The sequence below is a fragment of the Nerophis lumbriciformis genome, linkage group LG21 (assembly GCF_033978685.3).
Source record: "Nerophis lumbriciformis linkage group LG21, RoL_Nlum_v2.1, whole genome shotgun sequence".
Classification (NCBI taxonomy): Eukaryota; Metazoa; Chordata; class Actinopteri; order Syngnathiformes; family Syngnathidae; genus Nerophis; species Nerophis lumbriciformis.
In genome coordinates this window covers 36,658,209-36,676,975 of record NC_084568.2, presented here as the reverse complement: position 1 = coordinate 36,676,975, position 18,767 = coordinate 36,658,209, and the positions used below count along the sequence as shown (strand labels likewise).

Here is an 18,767-nt window from a genome sequence, read left to right as displayed (position 1 = left end):
CACACACACACACACACACACACACACACACACACACATCCATGCTGAAGGCTGAATGAGTGCACTTTTAGGGAGTCAAGTATTCACACTACTGTTATGCTACAATGAAAAATACTCTTGTCTGCTTAGCATTTCTTAACATATATTCACTAACTCATAAAAAAATGCATTAGACAAGGCAAAACAACAAGGAAAGAAAAGTCATGGTATGGCAATGTTGTCACGCCACTACCTTAAACATCTATTAAAACAAATATGACGTACCCAGGCGTCTTGGCTCGCAACAATATACAGTTATGTAATTGTTTTAGTCATATTGTATCTCTTAATTCAGTTTTTGTCAACCTTTTTTGAGCCAAGGCACATTTTTCGCGTTGAAAAAATCCGGAGGCAAAAAACCAGCAGAAATCATAAAAAACGAAACTCAGTTGACAGTAAAAAGTCTTATCCAATTGTTAGATATGACTTTAAAGCATAACCAAGCATGCATCACTATAGCTCTTGTCTCAAAGTAGGTGTACTGTCACCACCTGTCACATCACACCCTGACTTATTTGGACTTTTTTGCTGTTTTCCTGTGTGTAGTGTTTTACTTCTTGTCTTGCGCTCCTATTTTGGTGGCTTTTTCTCTTTTTTCTGTATTTTCCTTTAGCAGTTTCATGTCTTCCTTTGAGCGATATTTCCCGCATCTACTTTGTTTTAGCAATCAAGAATATTTCAGTTGTTTTTAGCCTTCTTTGTGTGGACATTGTTGATTGTCATGTCATGTTCGGACGTACTTTGTGGACGCCGTCTCTGCTCCGCAGTAAGTCTTTGCTGTTGTCCAGCATTCTGTTTTTGTTTACTTTGTATCCAGTTCAGTTTTAGTTTCGTTTTGCATAGCCTTCCCTAAGCTTCAATGCCTTTTCTTAGGGACACTCACCTTTTTATTTATTTTTGGTTTAAGCATTAGACACCTTTTTACCTTCACATTGCCTCCCGCTGTTTCCGACATCGACAAAGCAATTAGCTACCTGCTGCCACCTACTGATATGGAAGAGTACTACACGGTTACTCTGCCCAGCTCTAGACAGCACCGACACATCATTTGCAGATTATGATTACTGGTTTGCAAAAAATATTTTTAACCCAAATAGGTAAAATTACTTAATCTCCCACGGCACACTAGACTGTATCTCACGGCACACTGGTGTGCCGCGGCACAGTGGTTGAAAAACATTGTCTTGATTAACTTATTTCTTTTTAACACTTAAATTCTGAGTCAATTGGACATATGGTGGATTAAACCATACAACATGTTCACGGTTTACCCCCTAAATGGCACACGTTGGACACCCTTGGGCTACATATTGACCTGGCAAAGGCAAAATGTTACCAAAACGACAGAAGAGGGTCTCCAGGCTCTGTATTCACAAGGGCTGTGCTGCACGCTTCCACGTCTCAGCTTCTTACGGCAGTGGTCACGCACACTGCATACTCCCAAGATGATCCTTCATGGTGTCTTCTTATTCTCTGGAAGAACAGGTGTGTGAGAGGTGTGTTAAGAAGCTGATTTATGATGCATAAACCCACCTATTGATTGATTGATTTCACAGTACAGTACATATTCCGTACAATTGACCACTAAATGGTAACACCCGAATAAGTTGTTCAACTTGTTTAAGTCGGGGTCAAAGTAATCAATTCATGGTACAAATATATACTATCATCATAATACAGTCATCACACAAGTCAATCATCAGAGTATATACATTGAATTATTTACAATCCGGGGGGCAGGATGTGGAGGGGGTTAGGTTGGGTTGCTATCAGCATATTTCAGTCATCGACAATGATATCATCAGAGAAATGGACATTGAAACAGTGTAGGTCTGACTTGGTAGGATATGTACAGCGAGCGGTGACCATAGTGAGCTCAGAAAGTATAAGAACAAGTATATACATTTGATTATTTACAATCCGGGGAGGTGGGATGTGTTAGTCTAGGGTTGTAGTTGGCTGGAGGTGTTGTTTTAGTGCAGTTTTGAAGGAGGATAGAGATGCTCTTTCTTTTATACCTGTTGGGAGTGCATTCCATATTGATGTGCCATAGAAAGAGAATGAGTTAAGACCTTTGTTAGATCGGAATCTGGGTTTAACGCATACTTGCTAACCCTCCCGGATTTTCCGGGAGACTCCCGAAATTCAGCGCCTCTCCCGAAAACCTCCCAGGACAAATTTTCTCCCGAAAATCTCCCGAAATTCATGCGGACTCAGGTCCGCATGGACCTGAGTCCGCTAACCCACAATATAAACAGCGTACCTGCCCAATCACGTTATAACTGTAGAAGGATGGAGGGCGAGTTCTTGGTTTCTTATGTGGGTTTATTGTTAGGCAGTTTCATTAACGTCCTCCCAGCGCGGTAACAACACACAACAACAGCAGTCACGTTTTTTTCTACCGTAAAGCAGTTTGTCTGCCGTAAACAGCAATGTTCTGACACTCTTAAACAGGACAATACTGCCATCTAGTGCATTTGATGAAAGCACTTTTGTGCATGCCACACAGCAATGCATCATCAGAGAGGGTGTTCAGCATGGTTCGAAAAATAGTGACAGAGAATAGAACAAGGATGGACAATTCAACCCTTAACTCAACAATGAGTAGGTGAGTGTTATGTGTGTGTATATGTGTAAATAAATGAACACTGAAATTCAAGTATTTATTATATATAAGAAATACTTGACTTTCAGTGAATTCTAGCTATAAATATATATTTTATATATATATATATATATATATATATATATTCTAGCTATAAATATATATTTTATATATATATATATATATATAAATATATATTTATAGCTAGAATTCACTGAAAGTCAAGTATTTCTTATACATATTTATATATATATATATATATATATATATGAAATATTTGACTTAGTATTTCGTCAAGTACTTCCTATATATATATATATATACATATATATATATATAATAAAATAAATATATATTTATAGCTAGAATTCACTGAAAGTCAAGTATTTCTTATATATATATATATATATATATATATATATATATATATATATATATATATATATATACATACATATACAGTATATGAAATACTTGACTTGGTGAATTCTAGCTGTAAATATACTCCTCCACTCTTAACCATGCCCCCCCCCCCCCCCCCTCCCCCCTCCCGAAATCGGAGGTCTCAAGGTTGGCAAGTATGGTTTAACGTGGTTAGTAGAGCTCCCCCTGGTGTTGTGGTTATGGCGGTCATTTAAGTTAAGGAAGTAGTTTGACATGTACTTCGGTATCAGGGAGGTGTAGCGGATTTTACAGACTTTTTTACTCTGTCCTCCACCCTGAGCCAGCCCACTTTTGAGAAGTGGGTAGGAGTGAGGTGTGATCTGGGGTGGAGGTCTAAAAGTAACCTGACTAGCTTGTTCTGGGATGTTTGGGGTCTAGATTTGAGGGTTTTGGAGGTGCTAGGGTACCAGGAGGTGCAAGCGTAATGGAAAAAGGGTTGAACGAGAGTTCCCGCTAGAATCTTCATGGTGCTTTTGTTGACCAGAGAGGAGATTCTGTAGAGAAATCTTGTTCGTTGGTTGACCTTTTTGATTACCTTGGTAGCCATTTTATCACAGGAAAGATTAGCCTCTAGAATGGAACCTAAGTAAGTGACTTCATCTTTCCTGGTGATAACAATGTCACCCACTTTTATAGTGAAGTCATTGACTTTCTTAAGGTTGATGTGGGACCCAAATAGGATGGATTTAGTTTTACCCAAGTGTATGGATAGCTGTATGGATACCCAACAGTCAGAGGTCGACATTTACTCTGTTACATTTATTTAAGTACCCTATTTTTCGGACTACAGGGCGCATCAGTATATAAGCCGCAGTAAATCGGCTGATAAAACAAAATAAGTCGTCATCATCATGGACCAACTAGATGCGGAAGCTAACGCTCCAATCATCTAAACAGACTAAATGTTTTTATTTTTTTATTTAGCCTTTATTTAACCAGGTTAAATCCCATTGAGATCAAAGATCTCTTTTCCAAGGGAGACCTGGCCAAGAGCGCAGCAGCAAGGTTACATTAAAAACAGTAAACAACACATAAAACATCACATTTACAACATTAAAACTTGCTCACATGACACATGTGCATACAGACAAGGTAGACTGTAATCCTTTCACAGAAGCTTTAAACTCATTTAATGTAACAAGGGTTTGAAGTTGAAGATTGGATTGTAGGTTATCCCAAGCCTTCGCTGCTGAAAACCTAAATGCTTTCTTGCCCAGTTCAGTTCTTACTTTGGGGACGACAAATTGCAGAACATTCATTGAACGAAGATTGTGAATAAGTCAATAACTCCGCGGTGATGTTTTGGCCTACTTACTGAGAACTTTGTGACACTGCAACAATACAGACTGAATGCCATTGTAAGTTAATAATACTAACACAAACACTTGTAAACAATGTAGCATATTAGCTAGTTCTAACCACGTTACATGACCATAGCACTGCACACCAAGAATAGACAATAAATAAAAATAAATAAAGAATAGTGAACAACAGGCTGAATAAGTGTACGTTATATGAGGCATAAATAACCAACTGGTATGTTAACGTAACATATTATGGTAAGAGTCATTCAAATAACCATAACATATAGAACATGCTATACGTTTACCAAACAATCTGTCACTCCTAATCGCTAAATCCCATGAAATCTTATACGTCTAGTCCAGGGGTCGGCAACCCGCGGCTCCGGAGCCGCATGCGGCTCTTTGATCACTCTGATGCGGCTCAGCAGCTTACTTGCTGTACCCCCCAATGTACCCGAGAAATTTCCGGATTTCATTGCCTCTAGCAGAAAACTTTCGGGATTATTATTCACAGATTTTCACCCTTACAGCTATAACAAGGGCGTGCCATGATTGTATAACATTTGGCGCCCTCTACATTCTGTATTAACAGCGTACCAGCCCAACACTTGTTATACGCTATACATTTTCTGCTTGCACACGTATGTGACAGCAAGGCATACTTGCTCAACAGCCACACAGGTTACACTGACGGTGACCATATAACACAACTTTAACACTCTTACTAATAATGCGCCACACTTTGAACCCACACCAAACAAGAATGACAAACACATTTCGGGAGAACATCTGCACCTTAACACAACATAAACACAACAGAACAAACACCCAGAATCCCATGCAGCCCTGACTCTTCCGGGCTACATTATACACCCCTGCTACCACCAAACCCCGCCCCCACCCCAACCCTGCTCCCTCACACATCACCCCCCCCCCCCCCTCCCCCCTCTCTGTGCGTCGGTTGAGGTGGGCGGGGTTTGGTAGCGGTGGGGTATAATGTATCCCGGAAGAGTTAGGGCTGCATGGGATTCTGGGTATTTGTCCTGTTGTGTTTATGTTGTGTTACGGTGCAGATGTTCTCCCGAAATGTGTTTGCCATTCTTGTTTGGTGTGGGTTCACAGTGTGGCGCATTATTAGTAAGAGTGTTAAAGTTTTTTTTATACCGCCACCGTCAGTGTAACCTGTGTGGTTGTTGAGGAAGTATGCCTTGCTGTCACCCATGTGAGCAAGCGGAAGCCCCATACAACATGTGGCTGATCAGGCACGCTGGTTGTAGTGGGCACTATATGCCGTACTATCACGGCACGCATGACGCTGACAAGCGCTATTAATGTAAAACCTGCGTGCCGCACCAGCTTAAAAATTCTATACAAAAGGTGTGGGCAGCGTGTCTGAGACCCCTGGTTAATACATAGCATAAAGCAAAAAAAAAAACTTTGTATGCAGTGTTATTTCATTTAAGATTTCAAAAATTTTTGCGGCTCCCATTGTTTTCTATAATTTGTGAAACTGGTCAAAATGGCTCTTTGACTGGTAAAGGTTGCCGACCCCTGGTTTAGTCTCTTACGTGAATGAGATAAATAATATTGTAACGTGTTAATAATTTCACACATAAGTCGCTCCTGAGTATAAGTCGCACCCCCGGCCAAACTATGAAAAAAACTGCGTCTTATAGTCCGAAAAATACGGTAGTCTAATTTGAATTAAACAAGCATGCTTTTCCACCTCCAGCAGTGAAGCATCCACATTCTCATCTGCAGCTGCTTCCACGACAAAAAGTTTTATGCTATAAAAAAAATTTAAAAAATGGGCCAAGTTGAGCGCAACCCGTTTTTCCAAAGCAAAAAGTTGGACATGTTAGCAAGTTGCGCCTTAGCTTGCCAATGAATGGAAAGGGTCGGGGCAGCCAGCATGTGTTCCGAAGCGCCCGAGTCTCGCAAAATCAATTTGACTGATTGGTCACAGCGAAGATCAATTTGTCACATCGAACACTGAGACTCTTTTCTTCACTTTAATTGAGATTTGTAGCGCTAACAGCTGTGGCGAGAAATGGGCCTGGGAGACAACGATCAGGTGGAATGTGCACGATCATCAAATTGACTTTTTTTTTTGTTTTTTGTTTAGTTTTTTTCGCCTCCTCGCTACTGGTATGTTGTTGACAAGCGGAAGTGAACAAGAAACCCAGTCATGGGGACTCAGCGTGATATACTATTAGTCCCAATGCTGAGCTTGTTGTGCATGGACAATAGGTACAACGGATGAAATCTCTATTCAGCATTGTGTGTACGCTCATGCTGGCTGTCACTGCACAGCAAGCAACACCAGACACGGCTTTACCACTCGCCGTCTCACCTTACACCAGTGTTTTTCAACCTTTTTTGAGCCAAGGCACATTTTTTGCGTTGAAAAAATGCGCAGGCACACCACCAGCAGAAATCATAAAAAAACGAAACTCAGTTGACATTAAAAAGTCACAATTGTTGGATATGACTTTAAAGCATAACCAAGCATGCATCATTATAGCTCTTGTCTCAAAGTAGGTGTACTATCACCACCTGTCACATCACACCCTGACTTATTTGGACTTTTTTGCTGTTTTCCTGGTGGAGTGTTTTAGTTATTGTCTTGCGCTCCTATTTTGGTGTTGTCTTCCTGTTTTGTTGGTATTTTCCTGTTGCAGTTTCATGTCTTCATTGAGCGCTATTCTCCACATCTGCTTTGTTTTCGCAATCAAGACTATTTCAGTTGTTTTTATTAGAGATGTCCGATAATATCGTGTGCGTTAATGCGTTAAAATGTAATATCGGAAATTATCGGTATCGTTTTTTTTTATTATCGGTATCGTTTTTTTTTAAAATTAAATCAACGTAAACACAAGATACACTTACAATTAGTGCACCAACCCAAAAAACCTCCCTCCCCCATTCACACTCATTCACACAAAAGGGTTGTTTCTTTCTGTTATTAATATTCTGGTTCCTACATTATATATCAATATATATCAATACAGTCTGCAAGGGATACAGTCCGTAAGCACAAATGATTGTGCGTGCTGCTGGTCTACTAATAGTACTAATCTTTAACAGTTAATTTTACTCATTTTTCATTCATTACTAGTTTCAATGTAACTGTTTTTATATTGTTTTACTTTCTTTTTTATTCAAGAAAATGTTTTTAATTTATTTATATTATTATTATTTTTTTTTTTTTAAGTACCTTATCGTCACCATACCTGGTTGTCCTAAATAGGCATAATAATGTGTTAATTCTACGACTGTATATATCGGTTGATATCGGTTTCGCTAATTAAAGAGTTTGACAATATCGGAATATCGGATATCGGCAAAAAGCCATTATCTGACATCCCTAGTTTTTATCCTTCTTTGTGGGGACATTGTTGATTGTCATGTCATGGTGGACATACTTTGTGGACGCCGTCTAAGCTCCATAGTAAGTCTTTGCTGTCGTCCAGCATTCTGTTTTTGTTTACTTTGGAGCCAGTTCAGTTTTAGTTTCGTTCTGCATAGCCAATGCCTTTTCTTAGGGGCATTAGATACCTTTTTACCCGCACCCTGCCTCCCGCTGTTTCCGACATCTACAAAGCAATTAGCTACCTGCTGCCACCTACTGATATGGAAGAGTATTACACGGATACTCTGCCGAGCTCTGGACAGCACAGACACTCAACAACAACACATCATTTGCAGACTATAATTACTGCTTTGCAAAAAATATTTTTAACCCAAATAGGTAAAATTACATAATCTCCCACGGCATACCAGACTGTATCTCACATAGTGTGCCACGGCACAGTCTTTGTCAAGCAACCGTTCGTTCATTCTAAACTGCAAGTTTTGTATATAGATTCGGCACACACACAAAAAAAAATCAGTATTTCATGACTCCGGATCAGTGTTGATAAATGCACTCATCAAACACAATATTAGGAACATATGATCCAAGAGCTGTATTAAAAATGTTAGTAAAGCAAAATTACTAAAATATTTTCTTGGCAATAAATTTGGCAATTTTTTTTTTTACAAAATTGCAAACTACATTCCAGTGTTAAATTTAACAGCAGTTTTTCATTTAGTTGTAGTCATTGTCTTTTGACAAAAATGTATTTCACTTTTAGTCATCTGAACTGATTTACTTTTGAACTAAATTCCTCAACATCTTAGTCGACTAAATTACTAAAACATTTTCCTGGCATTGACCTTTGACATTGTAGTTTTTTTTTTTTTTTTACAAAATTGCAAACTACATTGCGGTGTTAAATTTAACAGCAGTTTTAAAGAATTTAAAGTAAAATGTTAAAGGATAACGTATATTTATTACGATTATTAAGGTTAATTAAGATTGTACGAGTAGCTCGCTTATACTAAATTGGTGGTAGAGCAAGCGGTCGTGCTCCGGCTCTACTGTCTTAAAGGGGAACTGCACTTTTTTGAGAATTTTGCGTATCGTTCACAATTACTATGAAAGACATGATGACGGATGGATTTTTTTATTTTTTTTATGCATTCTAAATAAATAAATTGAATCAAAAGTCAGCTTACAATGGAACCTATGGGAGCCGTTCAACGTTGCCCATAGAGCCTTTAAAAAAATCCAAACACCTCAATTAGGGTTTTATATACATGATGCAAGTATATATGTAATGTAGTTACAGGCACCTGCGATGAGGTGGCGACTTGTCCAGGGTGTACCCCGCCTTCCGCCCGATTGTAGCTGAGATAGGCTCCAGCGCCCCCCGCGACCCCAAAGGGAATAAGCGGTAGAAAATGGATAGTTACAGGCACATTTATAATAACATTTAAAATGTATGTATTTTGATCATTTTAAGCATACACGGCGCATCCCAATGTTCACTTTTTTTCCCCTCACCACTGATTTCTGCTCACTGCAGACTTTGAGAGCCAACAAAAATAATAAAACATCACTTACAGTACAAGGTCTGCTGTCATCAAGATGCCGACTGCAAAGATGTTCATATATTCCCATTTAGATGAAAAATGTCTCATAATCCTCATGAGGAAAAACGGGGAGGAAGAAGCACTTTTTGTGTCTTTCTCGCCAGTTCCAGTTCCCAAATGGCTGTAAAAGTGTACCATCTTGTCAGATTACCTACTCAGACGTCTCATGTCCAGGTGAGAGGCATGAATAAATTTACAGGGAGCGGGGAAACCAGGAAGCAGCTGATCAGTCGATGATGTAAACATAGAGACACACGGAAGTGATTACGGCGCCGCTATAAATACTTTGCAAATATCACTAATACTTGGTTAATGTTCCAGTCACTAAATGGAGTATTGTTGGCACTTTTTGAATGGTTATTTATTGGATTCTATGGGCGTAATATGGGAGCTACCTTTGGCTGCGCTGTAAGCAGACTTTTTATTTACATTTATTTAATATTTAGAATGCATTTAAAAAAATCCTTCCGTTGTCATGTCTTCCAAAAAAAGTGCAGTTCCCCTTTAAATAGTAACAGTAATTCAGTACAGAATGAGTCATTTCGGCCTACTAACTGTTGCACAGATGTTCTTAGTCTGAACACAGCGCTTTATTTTAGACTGGATATCATGTCTGTCAACATTTTGTCTCCTTTTCATTCACTCACTTAAGTGTCAATTAATTCATCATTGTTTTAGTCAAAGTACATTTGTCTTATTTTGGTTAGGGGAAAATAGGTTGAGACAAAAACTTTGTCAACAAAATTATACTGTTAAAATAAAAATAATGAACATATTGCTCAATTGATACATTTTTTGAAATGCTCTTTTATGTTTTGCCTTTAAGTGCTGGGTATTGGCAAGGACTTCACCATACAATACTTATCCCCATAGTTGTCTCATAATGTAACACAGTATTGTAATTATATTAGGAGGTGTATTTTAAAGATGTAACGATTAGCTGTATAATGATAAAGCGTGGTAAAATGCTAACATGAATACAAGACACTAACGTTTAATAAAAAATGACACTTGGTTAAAATATTTCAGTGTGCATAGAAGTACTTTTTGAGCACATCCAACAATGCGGTGACAATTTGGGTTGCGATAACTGATAACATTTATCATATCGTGACATTCCTAATTGGCCTAATCTACGCAGTTTTCTGATCAATTTCAAAAGTAGCTTAACTCAACTCAATTGGACAAACTGAGTCAAAAAACAATCTTTCAAATGACCCTGCAATTTTACAGAAAGGGGATCAAGTTCCTTGCTAAATGCCCTTTACAGTTGTCCCTCGTTAATCGCAGCTGACCGTGGTAATATTAATAAATCAAACATTTTTATTGTTAGAACATAAAAACAACCTGTTTATGACCTTTTAAACATGTTTTTAACTTAATTATAACCCATTAAACATAAAATAACAGCCATATAGTCATGTTTACACCCAATATAGTAGCCTTGAGTGTGTTCCACTGTACATTACAGTACTCACTGGAGAATCCTCCAAGAGTCACCCGGTCACTACAACACAACCACAACGTAAAAATACTTCATCACATTCTGGGTTATTCTTTTAAGTCAGAACTGGACTTCCATGTGTTGAAACCACGTTGTTAGTCTCATATTGTCCCTCCACATCGCCCAAGTCAAAGGTCTCACCTAGGGCTGCGAATCTTTGGGTGTCCCACGATTCGATTCAATAACGATTCGATTCCAAATCGTTTTGTTTTTTTTCCCGATTCAACACGATTCTCGATTCAAAAAACGATATTTTCCCGATTCAAAAGGATTGTCTATTCATTCAATACATAGGATTTCAGCAGGATCTACCCCAGTCTGCTGACATGCAAGCAAAGTAGTAGATTTTTGTAAAAAGCTTTTATAATTGTAAAGGACAATGTTTTATCAACTGATTGAAATAATGTACATTTGTTTTAACTATTAAATGAACCAAAAATATGACTTATTTTATCTTTGTGAAAATATTGGACACAGTGTGTTGTCAAGCTTATGAGATGCGATGCAAGTGTAAGCCACTGTGACACTATTGTTCTTTATTTTTATTTTTATAAATGTCTAATGATAATGTCAATGAGGGATTTTTAATCACTGCTATGTTGAAATTGTAACTAATATTGATACTGTTGTTGATAATATTCATTTTTGTTTCACTACTTTTGGTTTGTTCTGTGTCGTGTTTGTGTCTCCTCTCAATTGCTCTGTTTATTGCAGTTCTGAGTGTTGCTGGGTCGGCTTTGCTTTTGGATTGCATTGTTATGGTATTGCTGTGTATTGTTTTGTTGAATTGATTAATTAAAAAAAAATAATAAAATAAAATAAATAAATAAATAAAAAAATAAAAAAAATAGATATTTTAAAAATGAGAATCGATTCTGAATCACACAACGTGAGAATCGCGATTCGAATTCGAATCGATTTTTTCCCACACCCCTAGTCTTACCAATGTCACACTAAAAACTGCTGGGTCAGCCCAGCATTTGTTGATTTAAGCAAGTTGTTTGTTTGTTAATCAAGAGTTACTTTAACCATGTGTTTCTCTAATAGTGGGTTGGGGCCCCCAGGGGAGATTTTCCTTATTTTTGTCTGCACCATGGTATTCATGCTAGAACGGTACACAAGTCTGCAGCTAGGTGGCAGCAATGCTCAATCTAATCCACGGGGGCTCTGTTCTACCGAGTAGAAGTAGTAAGTACGGAGCTAACGGAGGCAGAAAGATGAAGGATAGAGTAGGGATGTCCCGATCAACGTTTTTAGTCTCTGATACGATTTTGTTGGACTCAGATCCGATCTGATTTGGAGTCCTGATCTGATACTTCGACAATAGATTATAGAGGTGAACATGTTTCATAGTGAATAACATAACACATTTTTTTAAAAGCTTATTTAACTAAATGTACAATTTGTAAATCAGGTGATGTAATACATTTGTGGAATTTAATGCTCCATAAAAAATGTATCAAAATAAAGTGGCTGGTGCACAATAACTAAACAGAAACCAAAACTACTATTGGCTTCCATTTAAATCATTTGGGGTTTTCCCTCAAAGCTTTACTGTAACCAGAGTCTTACTCCCTCACTTTGTAAACAATAACACAAAATTCCCCAAAGATGTCATAATAAAGAACAAGAAAAAGAAAAATGTCACTTTAGTATCGTTTAAATACTAATAATATATTAGGTATTGATAAAACATCGACATTTGGATCGATCTTCCCTATTTTACATTACTACATTAACAGTTAGCTTCTTGTGTTGTCCTGCTGTGTGTGTGTGTGTGTGTGTGTGTGTGTGTGTGTGTGTGTGTGTGTGTGTGTGTGTAGCATGCTTAGCCATTTCTTTTCCTCCAGTTATCCAGTGGTTATAATATTTGGAAGAAACTTACTTTATTTGCCACCATGGTGGTGAGGATTTGTATCTTAGAAGCGGCTTCGCACTGCGGATAGACGACGCGTCATTGCAGCTTGTTCTCAAATTATAGCCGGTGTTGTGGCAAGACATGCACCCGCCTGGAAATCCTGCAACTCCTGCATGTGTGTGTAACAAGGAATATGGAAATGTGATTGTTAAGGGTGCTCGGAAAAAAAACGATTCACATCCAAACCGCAATGTTAATTTATTCAGATTCTAAATCGATTCATAATTTTTTTTAAAACAACCTTATAATAGTAATATTTTTAAATGTTTTTTAAATTATTATTACTGATACGGTTGCTTTCATTAACTTACAGTGTTGCATTTGTATGTCTTCTCAACTGCTTTGTAAATGTATGTAGTATAGTAGAGCTGGGATTGTGTTAGTGTTGTTGTGTTTTCTTTTATCAGATTTATTAACTATGTGATTTTTGTGAATACATATTTAAAAAGACGTCTTTTAGGCCAACACTGTGCATAAAATAGTACGTCAGCAGCCACGAGGCGCTTTTATAACAGCACCATGTTTTGAAAAAGTTTTATTATGATTTACATAAATAATATATTAAGAGAATCGTGTTGAATTCAGAATCATTAAGCACCCAAATAACCCTAGCTCTATTAATTGTGTCTTCTGAAGGAATCTTTCACGAGAGTCGTGTTGAATTGAGAATCGATTCGGAGTTGAATCGTCACGCAAAAAAAGTCGGAATCGAATAATGAAGTGCCCAAATATCCCTAGCTCTACTAATTGTGTCTTCTGAAGGAATCTTTCACAAATAATGAAGTGCCCAAATATCCCTACCTCTACCAACTGTGTCTTCTGAAGGAATCTTTCATGAGTCGTGTTGAATTGAGAATTGATTCTGAGTTGAAACGTCACCCAAAAAAATCGGAATCGAATCATGAAGCGCCTAAAGATCCCTACCTCTAGTAATTGTGTCTTCTGAAGGAATCTTTCACGAGAGTCGTGTTGAATTGAGAATCGATTCTGAGTTGAATAGTTACCCAAAAAATCGGAATCGAATCATAAAGCGCCCAAATATCCCTACCTCTGGTAATTGTGTCTTCTGAAGGAATCTTTCACGAGAGTCGTGTTGAATTGAAAATAGATTCAGAGTTGAATCGTCACCCAAAAACATCAGAATTGAATCATTAAGCGCCCAAAGATCCCTACCTCTGGTAATTGTGTCTTCTGAAGGAATCTTTCACGAGAGTCGTGTTGAATTGAGAATCGATGCGGAGTTGAATCGTCACCCAAAAAAATCGGAATCGAATCATAAAGCGCCCAAATATCCCTACCTCTGGTAATTGTGTCTTCTGAAGGAATCTTTCACGAGAGTCGTGTTGAATTGAAAATAGATTCAGAGTTGAATCGTCACCCAAAAACATCAGAATTGAATCATTAAGCGCCCAAAGATCCCTACCTCTGGTAATTGTGTCTCCTGAAGGAATCTTTCACGAGAGTCGTGATGAACTGAGAATCGATTCAGAGTTGAATCGTCACCCAAAAAAATCGGAATCGAATCATAAAGCGGCCAAATATCCCTACCTCTAGTAATTGTGTCTTCTGAAGGAATCTTTCACGAGAGTCGTGTTGAATTGAGAATCGATTCTGAGTTGAATCGTCACCCAAAAAAAGTCGGAATCAAATAATGAAGTGCCCAAATATCCCGACCTGTAGTAATTGTCTTCTGAAGGAATCTTTCATGAGTCGTGTTGAATCGAGAATTGATTCTGAGTTGAAACGTCACCCAAAAAATCGGAATCGAATCATAAAGCGCCCAAATATCCCTACCTCTGGTAATTGTGTCTTCTGAAGGAATCTTTCACGAGAGTCGTGTTGAATTGAGAATCGATTCTGAGTTGAATCGTCACCCAAAAAAAGTCGGAATCGAATAATGAAGTGCCCAAATATCCCTACCTCTACTAATTGTCTTCTGAAGGAATCTTTCATGAGTCGTGTTGAATCGAGAATTGATTCTGAGTTGAAACGTCACCCAAAAAACCGGAATCGAATCATGAAGCGCCTAAAGATCCCTACCTCTGGTAATTGTGTCTTCTGAAGGAATCTTTCACGAGAGTCGTGTTGAATTGAGAATCGATTCTGAGTTGAATAGTTACCCAAAAAATCGGAATCGAATCATAAAGCGCCCAAATATCCCTACCTGTAGTAATTGTGTCTTCTGAAGGAATCTTTCACGAGAGTCGTGTTGAATTGAGAATCGATTCTGAGTTGAATCGTCACCCAAAAAAAGTCGGAATCAAATAATGAAGTGCCCAAATATCCCGACCTGTAGTAATTGTCTTCTGAAGGAATCTTTCATGAGTCGTGTTGAATCGAGAATTGATTCTGAGTTGAAACGTCACCCAAAAAATCGGAATCGAATCATAAAGCGCCCAAATATCCCTACCTCTGGTAATTGTGTCTTCTGAAGGAATCTTTCACGAGAGTCGTGTTGAATTGAGAATCGATTCTGAGTTGAATCGTCACCCAAAAAAAGTCGGAATCAAATAATGAAGTGCCCAAATATCCCGACCTGTAGTAATTGTCTTCTGAAGGAATCTTTCATGAGTCGTGTTGAATCGAGAATTGATTCTGAGTTGAAACGTCACCCAAAAAATCGGAATCGAATCATAAAGCGCCCAAATATCCCTACCTCTAGTAATTGTGTCTTCTGAAGGAATCTTTCACGAGAGTCGTGTTGAATTGAGAATCGATTCTGAGTTGAATCGTCACCCAAAAAAAGTCGGAATCGAATAATGAAGTGCCCAAATATCCCTACCTCTACTAATTGTCTTCTGAAGGAATCTTTCATGAGTCGTGTTGAATCGAGAATTGATTCTGAGTTGAAACGTCACCCAAAAAACCGGAATCGAATCATGAAGCGCCTAAAGATCCCTACCTCTGGTAATTGTGTCTTCTGAAGGAATCTTTCACGAGAGTCGTGTTGAATTGAGAATCGATTCTGAGTTGAATAGTTACCCAAAAAATCGGAATCGAATCATAAAGCGCCCAAATATCCCTACCTCTGGTAATTGTGTCTTCTGAAGGAATCTTTCACGAGAGTCGTGATGAACTGAGAATCGATTCCGAGTTGAATAGTCACCCAAAAAAATCGGAATCGAATCATAAAGCGGCCAAATATCCCTACCTCTGATAATTGTGTCTTCTGAAGGAATCTTTCACGAGAGTCGTGATGAACTGAGAATTATTCTGAGTTGAATCGTCACCAAAAAACATCAGAATTGAATCATTAAGCGCCCAAAGATCCCTACCTCTGGTAATTGGGTCTTCTAAAGGAATTTTTCACGAGAGTCGTGTTGAATTGAGAATTGATTCTGAGTTGAATCGTCACCCAAAAAAAGTCGGAATCGAATAATGAGGTGCCCAAATATCCCGACCTCTACTAATTGTGTCATCTAAAGGAATCTTTCATGAGTCATGTTGAATCGAGAATTGATTCTGAGTTGAAACGTCACCCAAAAAATCGGAATCGAATCATAAAGCGCCCAAATATCCCTACCTCTGGTAATTGTGTCATCTAAAGGAATCTTTCACGAGAGTCGTGATGAACTGAGAATCGATTCAGAGTTGAATCGTCACCCAAAAAAATCGGAATCGAATCATAAAGCGGCCAAATATCCCTACCTCTGGTAATTGTGTCTCCTGAAGGAATCTTTCACGAGAGTCGTGTTGAATTGAGAATCGATTCTGAGTTGAATCGTCACCCAAAAAAAGTTGGAATCGAATAATGAAGTGCCCAAATATCCCTACCTCTACTAATTGTCTTCTGAAGGAATCTTTCATGAGTCGTGTTGAATCGAGAATTGATTCTGAGTTGAAACGTCACCCAAAAAAATCGGAATCGAATCATAAAGCGCTCAAATATCCCTACCTGTAGTAATTGTGTCTTCTAAAGGAATCTTTCACGAGAGTCGTGTTGAATTGAGAATCGATTCTGAGTTGAATCGTCACCCAAAAAAAGTTGGAATCGAATAATGAAGTGCCCAAATATCCCTACCTCTACTAATTGTCTTCTGAAGGAATCTTTCATGAGTCGTGTTGAATCGAGAATTGATTCTGAGTTGAAACGTCACCCAAAAAAATCGGAATCGAATCATAAAGCGCTCAAATATCCCTACCTGTAGTAATTGTGTCTTCTAAAGGAATCTTTCACAAGAGTCATGTTGAACTGAGAATCGATTTAGAGTTGAATCTTTACCCCCAAAAATGGTAATCGAATCATTAAGCACCCAAAGATCCCTCCCTCTACTAATGTCTTCTAAAGGAATCTTTCACAAGAGTCGTGTTGAATTGAGAATTGATTCTGAGTTGATTCGTCACCCAAAAAAAGTCGGAATCGAATAATGAAGTGCTCAAATATCCCTACCTCTACTAATTGTGTCTTCTGAAGGACTCTTTCAGGTGAGTACAATCTTTAAGTGCTACACAGCTGCGATAAAGATGGCCAATCAGTTACAAAAGGCAAATATTGGTCTCTATTACAGAACGTAACCCACACAGTGTGTCAAATATTATCAAGTTCTCAATACTAATTTGAAGCAGGGGGATTGTGGAAAAATTCCATCCCCCATTTTGAAGCATTACTGTAACCCAGGGCCGGCCCGTGGCATAGGCCGTATAGGCAAATGCTAAGGGCGCCGTCCATCAGGGGGCGCCACGCCAGTGCCACAAATGTTGGAGAAAAAAAAAAAAAAAGTTGGTACTATTATTTGTAAATAGAAAAAATAATCCCATGTTAATTAAAATGCAAAGTAAAGCCTATATAATAGAAATATTATTTGTTACATTACGCGCACCCCCCCCCCGCACGGTGCGCCCCCTCCCTTCCCGTATCATGACTCTTTTTGGACGTCACCACATCAAAAAATCAACACAAGATGTCAAAACGGCCAAAACTGTCAGGTGCCCAGGGAAGAAAAAAGAGAAAAGAAGAGGAGGAGAAACGAGAAAAAGACAAGAGGTAGCAGGTAGGTAACGTTAGCCTACATGAAATGATTTGTCTGTTACAGAATGTGATAGTAACCTGGCTTTTTAGCATTAAGCTAATGTTACATGATTCGGCAATTGCTAATCAATAAATAGCTAGTTCTGTTTTAACGTCGGGTTAATATTGTGGAGGGGGCTAAATTGTTATGGAAAATAATAATGTAACGTTAGGTAATTACAGTACTCCCACCTTACATTCCTCAGGGACATTTGTATTAGATCTTTTAAGCAGGTGTTTTTTGTTTACATTGTTATTGCCTTCTGGTTAGCTAATGTTTGCCCTGCAGGTAATAGTCACTTTTCCACCCCTTTATATATGAGGTATAGTTGTAAGCCTAGTTGTTAAAGTGCACATCATTATTGTAAATTAAGCAATATGTATGTAAAAAATATTGTATTTCATATATTCATTTTTTATTTTTTGCATTCATTTATTTATTCATATTTTTTTTTATCTTGTTAACTATTCTGATTGTTAATTTGCTTTCTTTAAGTAAAAAAAAGGTCAAAGACAAAGCTATTCGGTTTCTTGTGAGTATATACACTTCACTGCCGATGTGGGGGGGCGCCACCTAAAATCTTGCCTAGGGCGCCAGATTGGTTAGGGCCGGGCCTGCTGTAACCAAACATATTTTGCAAAAGTGAAAGCAGAAGCTGCATGATAAAAAAAAGTAAACATAGAGCCTCTTCTTTGAGGGCTAGTCAAAGTGAAAGAGTGGGAAAAGCCCCCGTTGACTCATCAAACGTCAATGTAGCACTCAACCCTGCAAAAGTTGCATGTTCAAGCCTAAAAAGGTCAAAACTTGCCCAGTTTACCGTACTAGAGATGACACATAAAAAACAACAGAATACCAACAAACTCCCTTTTTACCAGTCTTAACGGTGTCGTAATTACTTCTCACTTGCCATAAAGCAGGTGATCACGTGACCTCTTACATAATTATCCAAGAGGAATTGTATGCATGT

The 18,767-nt window shown here is 38.2% G+C and overlaps 1 long non-coding RNA gene across 2 annotated transcripts in view; it reads right to left on the bottom strand.

The window, feature by feature from the left end:
- The window catches only part of LOC140679684 (uncharacterized), a 68,228-nt gene that overhangs the window by 45,387 nt on the left and 4,074 nt on the right, over positions 1-18,767 (bottom strand). For both annotated transcript variants that reach the window (XR_012051055.1, XR_012051056.1), the window contains exon 3: positions 1,376-1,512. This is a non-coding gene — a long non-coding RNA (uncharacterized lncRNA). The remainder of the gene's footprint in view (positions 1-1,375; positions 1,513-18,767) is intronic.